At 45.9% G+C, this 12504-nt stretch overlaps 1 protein-coding gene across 1 annotated transcript in view; it reads right to left on the bottom strand.

The window, feature by feature from the left end:
- stpg2 (sperm-tail PG-rich repeat containing 2) overlaps nt 1–12504 on the bottom strand; it is a 295396-nt gene that overhangs the window by 258762 nt on the left and 24130 nt on the right. The gene's annotated exons all lie outside the window — the stretch shown is intronic.

Raw genomic sequence — 12504 nt, forward strand, 5'->3', positions numbered from 1 at the left:
GTAGAAATGTTTTCTAATCTCGCTCCTGAAAGGTCTGGCTCTAATTTTTAGACTATGCCCCCTGGTCCTGGAATCCCCAACCAGCGGAAATAGTTTCTCTCTATCCACCCTATCCGTTCCCCTTAATATCTTATTAACTTCGATCAGATCACCCCTTAACCTTCGAAACTCTAGAGAATACAACCCCAATTTGTGTAAATTCGAAATAGTGTCATGGGATCTTTTACATCCAGCTGGGAGGGCAGTCAGGGCCTCGGTTTAACGTCTCATCCGAAAGACAGCACCTCCGACAGTGCAGTGCTCCCTCAGTGCTGCACTGAAGTGTCGGCCTGGATTACATGCTCAGGTCTCTGGAGTGGGACTTGAAACCACGACTTTCTGATTCAGAGGCGAGTGTGCTACCCACTGAGCCCTGGTTTAAAACCTTTTTAAATGGGCTACCCGCCTTAGCAGTGGGCCCAAAAAGCACAATGCTGCACAGCATGTGGGTGTCACAGAGCAACATGTCATTCTTAACTACTCAAAGCCCAAGCTCCCTACCAAAGACAAAGAAGTGACAGAAATACTGGTGCTTGATAGCACAAAGCGTGACCCAGGAGTTTACAAGAGAAATATGAGAGAACTTGTCCCAGTCTCTTTACTGCTTCTCCGGGAACACTGTGTGAGACATCACTAATATCAAGTCTGTTTCAAAAAATATTGCTACTGATTGCAAAGCAATCAATCCTGTTCTGCTACAAGTTACAATCACAATAATCCAACAAACCAGTTTGAAAACAAGTACTGGAATCCTAACAAACGACCTAGTATTGTCTGATTATAGAATGGATGCTCGCTTCAGTCTGCTGCAACAATTGCTGCATTTGTCATTTCTCAATGGGCTATTTCAAAAAATACTGGAACCCTAATAAATAGCCAGTGTTCTTTGTGTAGGGTTGCCAACTTTTTTTTTTATTATTCGTTCATGGGATGTGGCAAGGCCAGCATTTATTGCCCATCCCTAATTGCCCTCGAGAAGGTGGTGGTGAGCCGCCTTCTTGAACCGCTGCAGTCCGTGTGGTGATGGTTCTCCCACAGTGCTGTTAGGTAGGGAGTTCCAGGATTTTGACCCAGCGACGATGAAGGAACGGCGATATATTTCCAAGTCGGGATGGTGTGTGAATTGGAGGGGAACGTGCAGGTGGTGTTGGTCCCATGTGCCTGCTGCCCTTGTCCTTCTAGGTGGTAGAGGTGGCGGGTTTGGGAGGTGCTGTCGAAGAAGCCTTGGCAAGTTGCTGCAGTGCATCCTGTGGATGGTGCACACTGCAGCCACTGTGCGCCGGTGGTGAAGGGAGTGACTGTTTCGGGTGGTGGATGGGGTGCCAATCAAGCGGGCTGCTTTGTCCTGGGTGGACGTATTCCTGGAGGTTTCAACGTGTGACCTTCGGCCTCCATCCGCCCTGCCCAAACAGCCTTTTTCCCCCATCTCCAATATTTTTATAACTAATAAATGAAAGCATTCAAAGAAATTGAAAATAAAACACAATTTGTTTTATGATTTTTCTCTCCCGGATATTGCTCGCAGTAGTGTCCAAGAGATCCATCTTTAATTCCTGGAGACTCCAGGACACAGAATTACATAGAATGTACAACACAGAAACAGGCCATTTGGCCCAACTGGTCCATGCCGGTATTTATGCTCCACACGAGCCTCCTCCCCCGCTACATCATCTCACCCTATTGGCATATCGACAAGGCTGAAGCGTTTGCAACCATCTTCAGCCAGAAGTGCCGAGTGGATGATCCATCTCGGCCTCCTCCCGATATCCCCACCATCACAGAAGCCAGTCTTCAGCCAATTCGATTCACTCCACGTGATATCAAGAAACGGCTGAGTGCACAGGATACAGCAAAGGCTATGGGCCCCGACAACATCCCGGCTGTAGTGCTGAAGATTTGTGCTTCAGAACTAGCCGCGCCTCTAGCCAAACTGTTCCAGTACAGCTACAACACTGGCATCTACCCGACAATGTGGAAAATTGCCCAAGTATGTCCTGTCCACAAAAAGCAGGCCAAATCCAATCCGGCCAATTACCGCTCCATCAGTCTACTCTCAATCATCAGCAAAGTGATGGAAGGTGTCGTCAACAGTGCTATCAAACGGCACTTACTCACCAATAACCTGCTCACCGATGTCACTTTGGGTTCCGCCAGGACCACTCGGCTCCAGACCTCATTACAGCCTTGGTCCAAACATGGACAAAAGAGCTGAATTCCAGAGGTGAGGTGAGAGTGACTGCCCTTGACATCAAGGCAGCATTTGACCGAGTGTGGCACCAAGGAGCCCCAGTAAAATTGAAGTCAATGGGAATCAGGGGGAAAACTCTCCAGTGGTTGGAGTCATACCTAGCACAAAGGAAGATGGTAGTGGTTGTTGGAGGCCAATCATCTCAGCCCCAGGACATTGCTGCAGGAGTTCCTCAGGGCAGTGTCCTAGGCCCAACCATCTTCAGCTGCTTCATCAATGACCTTCCCTCCATCATAAGGTCAGAAATGGGGATGTTCGCTGATGATTGCACAGTGTTCAGTTCCATTCGCAACCCCTCAGAGAATGAAGCAGTCCGAGCCAAGCATGCAGCAAGACCTGGACAACATCCAGGCTTGGGCTGATAAGTGGCAAGTAACATTCATGCCAGACAAGTGCCAGACAATGACCATCTCCAACAAGAGAGAGTCTAACCACCTCCCTTTGACATTTAATGGCATTACCATCGCCGAATCCCCCACCATCAACATCCTGGGGGTCACCATTGACCAGAAACTTAACTGGACCAGCCATATAAATACTGTGGCTACAAGAGCAGGTCAGAGGCTGGGTATTCTGCGGCGAGTGACTCACCTCCTGACTCCCCCAAAGCCTTTCCACCATCTACAAGGCGCAGGTCAGGAGTGTGATGGAATACTCTCCACTTGCCTGGATGAGTGCAGCTCCAACAACACTCAAGAAGCTCGACACCATCCAGGACAAAGCAGCCCGCTTGATTGGCACCCCATCCACCTCCCTAAACATTCACTCCCTTCACCACGGGCGCACCATGGCTGCAGTGTGTACCATCCACAGGATGCACTGCAGCAACTCGCCAAGGCTTCTTAGACAGCACCTCCCAAACCCACGACCTCTACCAACTAGAAAGACAAGGGTAGCAGGCACATGGGAACAACACCACTTGCACGTTCCCCTCCAAGTCACACACCATCCCGACTTGGAAATATATCGCCGTTCCTTCATCGTCGCTGGGTCAAAATCCTGGAACTCCCTTCCTGACAGCACTGTGGGAGAACCGTCACCACACGGACTGCAGCGGTTCAAGAAGGCGGCTCACCACCACCTTCTCAAGGGCAATTAGGGATGGGCAATAAATGCCGGCCTCGCCAGCGACGCCCACATCCCATGAATGAAATTTTTAAAAAATCCTTCTATTCCTTCCTCCCTCATGTGTTTATCTAGCTTCCCTTTAAATGCATCTGTGCTATTCGCCTCAGCTACTCCATGTGGTAGTGAGTTCCACATTCTAACCACTCTCTGGGTGAAGAAGTTTCTCCTGAATTCCCTATTGGATTTATTAGTGACCATCTTATATTTATGGCCCCTAGTTCTGGTCTCCCCTGCAAGTGGAAACATCTTCTCTACGTCTACCCTATCAAATCCTGGGGGTGGGGATTGGCAACCCTATCTTTGAGAGTGTTGGAGTAAGCGTAACTAGAGCATTATGAAGGCTGATTTATTTGGATATATATGTAAGCTGTCTCCTTTCTGTGTCTTCAGTGTCAGCCAGTTTTCTGTTGCACAGACCGATTGTACATGCTGGCCTTAATCCTTAGCCTGTTCATGCATAGCCACGCAGGGCTAAGCCTCATTTACTCACACTTTTATTCCAGTTTAGGGTGAAGAGGAAGGACATCTTACTTCATATATGAGGTAAGAAAGTTGAGGATATGGTCCAAGATCCAAGTCTTAAAAAAAGCTGAGAGGCACAGATGATGTAAATTTCGCTAAGAACTACGGGACGGGGGTTCAAAATTAGTCAGTCTGAAGTAGGACGAGACTACTGGAAGGAACTTTCTTCACACAAGAGTCGTAGATTGATGGAACAGACTGCCAGCAAAAGCAGCTGAGGCTCTGCTGCTCAACTTCTCGAAAAAGGCGCAAGATAAATATCTGTTTGCAATTGGACACTACAGGGAGAGGTAAGTATCGGCTGAGGTGATCAATGTTCCTTTGGTGTCGGGGCCAGGATTGGGGGCTGGGGAAGTGAAAAAGAGATGTCTGTGGGAGACATCAGGCTAAAGATGAATAATTGGTATGTGAGGATGGAATAATATTCTAAACATTTTCTTGATTATCTTCCAGGATCAGTAAGTATTTATGCAGAACTTTCTTTCCGGAGATTAAACAGATGGAGAGAGTCCACAATAGGGTGATGAAATGAAAAGGGCTTTTTCTTCCTGCACCTCTTTCAAGGTGCCTGATACCCCCAGCTCAACTGGGCGATAAATGCAGCAATGTCGGAATGTAGTTTTCCAACCAGTAAAACACTGCATCTTTTTCCTATTAACAAACAAACTAAATAAAGGACATTGAATGGGTAACAATATTTTTGGTTTCTTGTTACCAGGATCTTTATTTATGGCCACTTCTGCTGTTGCTCACCATTCTTTAAGGGATTATATTGTATTTTATTTCAAATGAGCATATTTGTAAGCTTTGCTCCTTGGATAACACAATATTATTGATAACAAATATATCATCAAGACTTAGGATAACAGATTTAAGATAATTGGCAAAAGAACCAGAGGTGGGAGATGAGGAATTTTTTTTTACGCAGCGAGTTGTTATGATCTGGAATGAGCTGCCTGAAATGGCGGTGGAAGCAGATTCAATAGTAACTTTCAAAAGGGAATTGGATAAATACTTAGAACCGTAGAAAAGATACAGCACAGAAGGGGGCCATTCGGCTCATCGTGTCCGCGCCAGCTCGAAGAACAACTCGATGCCCGTTCGAATCCCACCTTCCAGCACCCGGTCCACAGCCCTGCAGCTTACAGCACTTTAGGTGCAGGTCCAGGTACTTTTAAAAGAATGAAGGGTCCCTGCCTCTACCACCAATTCGGGCAGCAAATTCCATACACCCACCATCCCCCCTCTAATCCTTCCGCCAATCAGCTTAAATCTATGACCTCTAGTTCTTGAATTCTCCGCTAGGGGAAACAGGTACTCCCTGTCTACTCTATCTGGGCCCCTCATAATTTTGTACGCCTCAATCAAGTCACCCCTCAGCCTCCTCTGCTCCAAGGAAAACAACCCCAGCCTATCCAATCTCTCCTCGTAGCTGCAATTTTCAAGCCCTGGCAACATTCTTGTTAATCTTCTCTGCACTCTCTCCAGAGCAATTAGGTCCTTCCTGTAATGTGGTGACCAGAACTGCGCACAATACCAGCGTTTTATACAGTTCCATCATTACATCCCTGCTTTTGTATTCTATACCTCGGCTAATAACGGAGAGCATTCCGTATGCCTTCTTCACAACCTTATCTACCTGTACTGCCACCTTCGGGGACCTGTGCACATTCACTCCAAGGTCTCTCACTTCCTCTACTCCTCTCAGTATATTCCCGTTTACTGCGTATTCCCTTTTACTGTTTGCCCCCCCTAAGTGCATTACCTCACACTTCTCCGGTTGAACTCCATTTGCCACTTTTCTGCCCACTCTACTAACCCATTGAAGGGGAAATATTTGCAGGGCTATGGGGAAAGAGCAGGGGGGGGGGGCGGAGTGGGACTAGTTAGATGGCTCTTTCAAAGAGCCGGCACAGGCACGATGGGCCGAATGACCTCCTTCTATGCTGTATCGTTCTATGATTCCATGAAGGCCCACTGTCCCCTGAACAGAGTATTGATTATTGCGCTGGAATCTGAAGTCGCTGGATTATAAAATAATACAAATTACAAGGCAGTAATCAAATCAAGGGGTTCTGGTCATCACAAACCCACACACCAAACTGAACAGAACAAAACAAAACGATCATTTCTATTTTAAAAAGATGGTTAAATGATGCAATTCTTGTTTGTTGTTTGGTAAGCAACTATGGCACGGGTCTGAAAGCAGTATTTTTATTCGCCTGCTCTCCTGAGGGCTTTTTTCTGCATGGCACCCGGGGCCTAACGGAGAGAATAAGAATGGAAAATAAACAGAGCAGTAAGAAAAAACACTTTCAGATACGAGTCTGGGGAGTGATTCTGAAAACAGCACTGATGGTGGTGGGGATGCATCAATCTGTGAGGAAATCCCCTCCAAAACCTCAGAAATAAAATTGTTTTTTCTTTTGACAATCCCTGGAAATTTCCACGATTCCCCAGTTGAAAACTCAAGTGCGATCGCCTCGCAAACAGAATTCTCAAGTGCGCCTGTGGAACTGCAGCTCTCTTGCGTCTTATTCCGAGCACATCTCATAACACACCAACTGACTTAACGACAGTGCAAAACCCGCAACAACAGCAACTTGCATTTATATAGCCCCCTTTAACTTAGTTAAACGTCCCAAGGCGCTTCACAGGAGCGTTAATCAGACAAAATTTGACACTGAGACACATAAGGCGATGTTAGGACAGGTGACCAAAAACTTGGTCAAAGAGGTAGGTTTTAAGGAGCGTCGTAAAGGAGGAGAGAGAGGTAAAGAGAGACGGAAAGATTTAGGGAGGGAATTCCAGAGCCGAGGGCCCAGGCAGCTGAAGGCACGGCCGCCGATGGTGGAGCGATGGAAATCGGGGATGCGCAAGAGGCCAGGATTGGAGGAGGGCAGAGATCTCGGAGGGTTGTAGGGCTGGAGGAGGTTACAGAGATAGGGAGGGGCGAGGCCGTGGAGGCATTTGAAAACAAGGACGAGAATTTTAAAATCGAGGCGTTGCCGGACTGGGAGCCAATGTCGGTCAGCGAGCACGGGGGGTGATGGGTGAACGGGACATGGTGCTAGTTAGGCAGCAGAGTTTTGGATGAGCTCAAGTTTACGGAGGCACCGGAACAGTACCGGGGCTAACAAGGTTAAATTATGAGGACAGGTTGTGTGGACGAGGCTTGTATTCCCTTGAGTATAGAATATTAAGGGGTGATCTAATTGAGGTGTTTAAGATGATTATAGGGTTTGATAGGGCAGATAGAGAGAAACTATTTCCTCTGGTGGAGGGGGCGTAACCTTAAAATTAGAGCTAGGCTGCTCAGAGGGTAATGTCAGGAAGCACTTCTTCACACAAAGGGAAGTGGAAATCTGGAACTCTCTCCCCCAAAAACCTGTTGAGGCCGGGGGATCAATTGAAAATTTCAAGACTGAGATCACCAGATTTTTATTAGGTAAGGGTACGGAGAGATAAGCCCTCCCTAAATGCAGACGAGATACGGATCAGCCATAATCAAATTGAATGGCGGAACAGGCTCGAGGGGCTGAATGGCCTCCTCCTGCTCCTCTGTCGTGATGCACATTTTGTGCAACAGCTGCCATTTGGAACAATGGAACCCACTGCCTCAGACATCGAAGCCTGAATGACTTTGGCGGTTCTAAATAGACCACTGGGTCTGATTTCCCCGGCAGAGGTAAAACACGCAGCGATTATTAACAACTCTGCAGTTAATACCAGAAGTAAAGAATGTTTTCTGGTTTCTTGACACCAGAGTCTTTATTTACAGCCACTTCTGTTGTTGCTTTGCCATTTTTTTAAGGGATCATATTGTATCTTATTTCAAATGAGCATATTTGTAAGCTTGGCTCCTTAGATAACACAATATTAATAACAAATATATCTTCAAGGCCCACTGTCTCATGCTCAGAGTATTGATTACTGCACTGGAATCTGAAGTCACTGAAATATAAATAATGCAAATTGCCCACTGCTTTAGTGACCTTTCTGCTACTCAGGTAAGAATTCCCCATTTATCACTGGATTAAAAGCCTGTTAAAAAAACAAACATGGTATAAAATAATTAATGTTGGGCTAATAATCTTAAATCACCAAATTCTTTTTTGCCTCAAAATGTCACTTCAAGGTCATCCAGGGCTATGGTTACTCATTAGCTGCTAAGATATGGTTTAATTGGAGTAAACCCATCTAGATCCTGTATCTCTTTTTCTGGTGAATGCTGCAATATAATTTGCGGAAGAATTACTGGTCTCCATCCTGGCTGACAACCAAATGGATGGGGAGGGTGCTTTGGAACTTTTTAAATGATCCTGCAAATAATTAAATACAAAATAGAATATATAAACATACATTAATTCTATATATATAGATATATAGAATTAAAGTACTCACACATTTTAATTCATGCGTTAATGGGCTGCTTCTCGTTATTTCTCACAGGTGATTCTCACTGCAGAGTGAAAGGGATCCAATATTTCAAGGCCGACCCCCATTCAGTGGAAGGACATCGACAATGAAACTGACTTTTACGACAACCTTTTAAATGAGCTTTCTTAATGCAGTCTGCTAACTTGAATCTATTACGCAGCTGCACAACCCAAAAACTAACATTGGCTTTGGGTTGTGAAAACAGACCTTTATGGCGAATTACGAGCAACGGGGTTTACAAATCTACCCAGCCACCGTAGTCCAGGGTGTGGAATCAACGCATCTATTGATCTGAGTCACCCTTAGTGGCATTATCCCCGTGAATTATTAAAATAGTAAGATGACTTAAATTTAAGGTCAGAACAGGTTGTATTCTATAAACAGTCAATGTTGATTCCCATTATTCTTTGTGGAATGAATAATTTAATATTTTGAGTGAAATTTGATAGTTACAAAGTTTTCACTGTGTTTCTAAAAATCCATACCCTTTTTACATTGTTGTGTCCAATATTAAATACATTTATTGGATCATGATATTCATAAATATCAGCTAGTTGTAAAGTCTCAGCTGGTAGCACTCTTGCTTCCTGAGTCAGAGGATTGCTGGTTGAAGCCCAACGCCAAGACTTGTGCACACAGGACGACACCTCAGTGCAGTGACTGACAAGGTCCGGCATTGTTGAGCTGCCGTCTAATGGATGAGACGTTGAATGAGGTCTCCCTGCCCGTCCAGGTGGATGTAGAAGACCCCATAGTAGTTTTCAAAAAAGGGAGCTGTCATGGCCAACATTCATCTCTCACCCAACGCCACCAAAAACAGATCGACCTCCTTGTAGCCTTTGACATGGTTGACCACACCTTCTTCCTCCTCCAACACCTTTCCTCCGTTGTGCAGTTCAGCTGCTATTGCCCTCGACTGGTTCCGCTCTCACCCATCTGATCATAGTCAGGACATCCCCAGCCATGGCTTCTCTTCCGCACCCTGCACCATTACTACTGGAGTCTCCCAAGGATCTCTCCTCTTCCTCAGCTTCACGCTGCTCCTTTCCAACGTCATCCGCAGGGTCGAGGTCAGCTTCCACATGCACGCCGATGACACCCGGCTTTACCGCTCCACCACTCCTCTCGACCCCTCCACTGCCGCTGTGGTATCAGTCGGCTTGTTGAATATCCGGGCTTGAATGAGCTGCAATGTCCTCCAGTTCAAATTCAGGAAGACTGAAGCCATCATCTGCAGCCCCCACCACAAACTTCATACACTTGCCGCCGGTTCTATCCCCCGCCCTGGCCACTGTCTCGGGGTGAACTAGATTTTTTCGCTACCTCAGTATCCTGCCTGATGCCAAACAGAGCTTCCGACCCCATAATCCTCTCCATCACTAAGACCGTCTACTTCCACCTCCGTAACATCGCCCGTCTCCGCCCCTGCCTCAGCCCATCTGCCACTGAAAGCCTCATCCGTGCCTTTGTCACCTCCAGACTTGACATGAGATCATAAACCAACAATGGCGTAATTATGGTCGTTATTTGGACACATATGAAATCCATATTGTAGACTCTGTCTTTAAAAGATTGTAAACTGAGAAGTCAGTCTTATTTTAGTCATAAAATTAAAAATGTTAAGTTCAAGATGTCTGAATTATAGGTGATCAAGGTTTTACAACTTTCAAACGTTAGCTCTTCTAGCTCTGAACAACCGATTTGCTCACTAAATCTGCGGCTGCTGTCCTTGCACAGTAACTTGTACTTTTATTTACAGGTGTGTTTTGTACACTTGCTCAAGTGCAGCATCCCTTAACGACGAATTAGAGAAAAAAAAAATATTTTTAATATATATTTGAATGGTTCACATTCAAGCACAACAGTGAAGGTTACCAAACTCCCAAAACGTATATTTTCCTGAAGGCTATGAATGATACCCATTAATAACAGACCTCATAAGCCACTCCACTGCAAAGCAGAGTAACTTGTCAGTCTCATTCCCGAGGGAAGTTCTTTCATAAATCATGTAATTTCATATGGTGCTTAAGCTTTCCTCAAGGTCATTTCATACACACACAAACATACACTCGACAGAGGCACAAGTACTTTTTACATGCAAGCACATTTTTAAACCTTTACTCAGATTTTGTCATTACCCAATCGTTACAGTTAACGACAACAACTTGCATTTATATAGCACCTTTAACATCGTAAAATGCTTCACAGGAGCGTTCTCAGACAAAATTTGACACTGAGCCACATACGGAGATATTTGGACAGGTGACCAAAAGCTTGGTCAAAGAGATGGGTTTTAAGGAGCGACTTAAAGGAAAGAGAAGCAGGGAGGTGGAGAGGTTTAGGGAGGGAATTCCAGAGCTTATGGCCCAGGCAGCTGAAGGCACAGCCGCCAATGGTGGAGCGATGGAAATCGGGGACGCGCAAGAGGCCAGATTTGGAGGAGTGCAGAGACCTCGGAGGGTTGTAGGGCCAGAGGAGGTCACAGAGATAGGGAGGGGGCGTGGCCATGGAGGGATTTGAACACCAGGGTGAAAATTTTTAAATCGAGGCGTCGGGGACTGGGAGCCAGTGTAGGCCAGGGAGCGCAGCAGGTGATGGGTGAACGGGACTTGGTGCGAGTTAGGATACGGGCAGCGGAGTTTTGGACGAGCTCAAGTTTACGGAGGGTGCAAGGTGGGAGGCCGGCCAGAAGATAGTCGAGTCTGGAGGTAACAGGGGCACGGATGAGGAGTTTCAGCAGCAGATGAGCGGCAGCAACAAGGGAATGGACCAGGAACAATCCTCTGGGCTTTATTTTTAAATACATGGGGGTAATTTTCTCCCTACAGACGTGGAGCCCTGAAAGCCAGACCTGGGTGTGGGAAGATTAAGGACAGCATGCCTATGATAGCCTCAATACATGTGGACTTCGGGGCAAGACTCCCAGCAGGCACAGCAAGCTAGGCAAACCAGCCCTGTCATGTACGAAAAAAATGTAATCAACTTAATTGGAAGCGATAATAACCATACGCTTTTGTTATATTAAAAAAATAATCACAAAGTACCGCTCATTTAATTAGCAGTACATCACAAGCACAACATTCCTGGACTCGAACCAGATATCTGTCACTGTAAACACGAGTGCAAAAAGCATTACAGATAGAGAATGGACTTTAAGGCTGCCAGCTGTGATTGTCTACTGGGTACATTTTAAAATGATCCAAAATCAATCTCCCTCACTTCCATACATTAGTGTAGTCACAGAGTATCATTATCTATTAAAATTTAATTCATATATTGCAGGCAATTCTTTGGGGGGAATTTAATTTGCAGTTCTGGTTGATTCGGCCAAATTAAATTCCCTGGTTTCACTTAAAGTTGAACATGATTTGAAGTAAGGTGGGAGGAGGCTCGTACGGAGCAGAAATGCCGGCATAAACGTGTTGGGCCGAATGGCCTGTTTCTGTGCAGTAATATTCTATGTAATTACATAGAATGTACATCACGGAAACAGGCCATTCGGCCCAACTGGTCCATGCCGGCGTTTATGCTCCACATGAGCCTCCTCCCTCTCTACTTCATCTCACCCTATCTGCCTATCCTTCTATTCCTTTCTCCCTCACCGTGTTCATCTGGCCTCCCCTTGAATGCACCCACGCTATGCGCCTCAGCTACTCCTTGTGGTAGCGAGTTCCACATTCTGACCACTCTCTGGCTAACGTAATGCAAGTTTTTCTAACAGCCCATATTCCCAGCATGACCACATTACCAGTTCTGCTTGGGTGTTGCGAAACAGGTCAGCCTGTTCTTTTCAACAATTCTCGCCACACCAGTCCGCAGAGAAAATCTTCTCCGTAGAGTATTTATTAAAGTGCTGAGATGGAAAGGACAGCTGGTCGTTGCAGTTCGTTTAAGTAATGCTGCCATCACATTCAAGTCAGGCCACGCTTGGAACACTGTGTACAGTTCAGGTGTCCATATTACAAAAAGGATGTAGAGGCACTAGTAAGGGTGCAAAAAAAGGTTTTCTGGGGCGATACCAGAACTGAGAGCTTAAAGCTATCAGGAAAGACTGAACAGGCCAGAGCTCTTTTCTCTAGAAAAGAGAAGGCTGAGGGGGGTGAGCTGATCGAGGTCTTTAAAATTGT

This window comes from Heptranchias perlo, chromosome 1 (genome assembly GCF_035084215.1).
Source record: "Heptranchias perlo isolate sHepPer1 chromosome 1, sHepPer1.hap1, whole genome shotgun sequence".
Lineage (NCBI taxonomy): Eukaryota > Metazoa > Chordata > Chondrichthyes > Hexanchiformes > Hexanchidae > Heptranchias > Heptranchias perlo.